Here is a 1,816-nt window from a genome sequence, read left to right as displayed (position 1 = left end):
CTATATTCTGGATTTTCATCTGTTTGTTGGCAGTTTCAATAATTGAAGCAGCAGATTCAGACCTCAGCACCACAAAATATATAATGACGTGGAACAGTACAAAAGTTTACTGGGTTAAAAGGAAACCTGCAACTATTTTGTTCAGCAAATAAAGCCTGAACATAACAAAAAAAAAAATCTGGGATCAAAGACAAATATGCATTGGTTTGTTTTTTTCGTTGAAATAAATGTCCAGGTGCTCAGCTATCACCCAGAGAGCGAACATTTCTGCACATCAGGGAGTATGCAAGTGTGGATGAAGGGACTTTTGGCTCCTTCCTCTGCAAGCAGTTGACAAGCTGCTCTCTGTGTATTTTAACAGAGCCTAGTGACTATATGTCCTTGTCCCTGTCAAGACATGAAGAGAGCCAGCCATACCCGAGGCATTGCCATAAGAACTGCAAGACAGAAAGAGCAGCCAAAATGGCAGGCAGGCACCAGCACCGCCCCAGCATCACCAGTGCAGCAGTGGAAAAAAGACTTCTCGAGTGATGGCCCTGCAGTGGAGGTATCAACTTCAGGTCCAGAACCTGCCCTGCATACACGTAAATTGGCCAGATTGCAAGGGAAGTATCTGGGCCAAACGTTTTCAATTGCTTCTGAGCAAACTGAGTTGGACCTGTTGGCAATATCCAGCATGTTGAGAAAGGGACACTTCTTTCCTCCAGGTGAGAGGGACATGCAGTGTAAACCTGTCAGTTAGTGAAACCTCCTTCTTACCGAGCTGCCAAGTAAACCAGCCAGCTTTGCACAATAACCTGATAACATGGAGGGCAGTACAACCTCTCTGGGATTTAAAATTAAGATGCTGCTTACATTATGCTCAGTACTTTATCTGCTTCCATACTCCTCTTCTGATTTGAAATTACAGAAGTTCGTTTGTGTTCAGGGCTCTTTATTACATTCTTCTTGGTTCTTTTTTCTGTTCTTCAGAAGGATATTTTCATCTTCAAGAGCCTGACACAATCCTGAAGAGCGAAACATTACAAACAGATTACAAGCAGTGTGCATTCAAATAAATTACATGTTTAAATGTGTCAGTTAAATTATAATGCTCAATTACCCAGCTAATTATCTTGAAAATGCAGTTGTGTGCATAAACTGATGGCCACTCCCCCAGCCTGCCCAGCTGCTTCCATTCATACATTGTCCCTTTGTAAGTTTTATTTTTGAAATGTCACCAGGCGAAGGATCTAAGTGCAGTCATACACTGCTTTACTGTTATTTCATTTTTAAAAGATAATTTCAAATACAATTCATAATTTGCTCTGAGTTTTACTACCTGCCATCAGAATTTTAGTGCCAGTAGGATTTGTGGACCAGATTCCCAGATTTCTCGGGGTCACATTCCCAAAGGGCTTTCCCTCTGTTTAAAAAGCATCCTGGGAAGTGAGACATCGTAATCACTCTCACTGCTACATTTTAAAATAAAAAAATCAATTTATTTTAAATTCACATGTGAATTTTACAGATGACCTTCTGAGTTAAAAAAGATGCTGTTCATTAAACCATAACTGACACACTTGTATTTATAAAACACAGTATTAAAATTGCTGTTGCACTCATTAATGCTAGCTAGGACCTGTAAATCACGCAGGAAGAAGAGTCTGTCAGCGTCAATTAATCAAAATTTGATTTAAGGATAATACCTTGGTGTGACAAAATACATCCACTTACATTTTCATGACACCTCATCCCACAATCATCATGCAAAATAGATCTTTGCAGATATATTCCCCATCTTTCACCCTTCATTCAATTTCTAGAGGTTTACAAT

This window comes from Pterocles gutturalis, unplaced genomic scaffold (genome assembly GCF_000699245.1).
Source record: "Pterocles gutturalis isolate BGI_N339 unplaced genomic scaffold, ASM69924v1 scaffold44042, whole genome shotgun sequence".
Classification (NCBI taxonomy): domain Eukaryota; kingdom Metazoa; phylum Chordata; class Aves; order Pterocliformes; family Pteroclidae; genus Pterocles; species Pterocles gutturalis.
Note: the sequence above shows the minus strand (reverse complement) of the source record.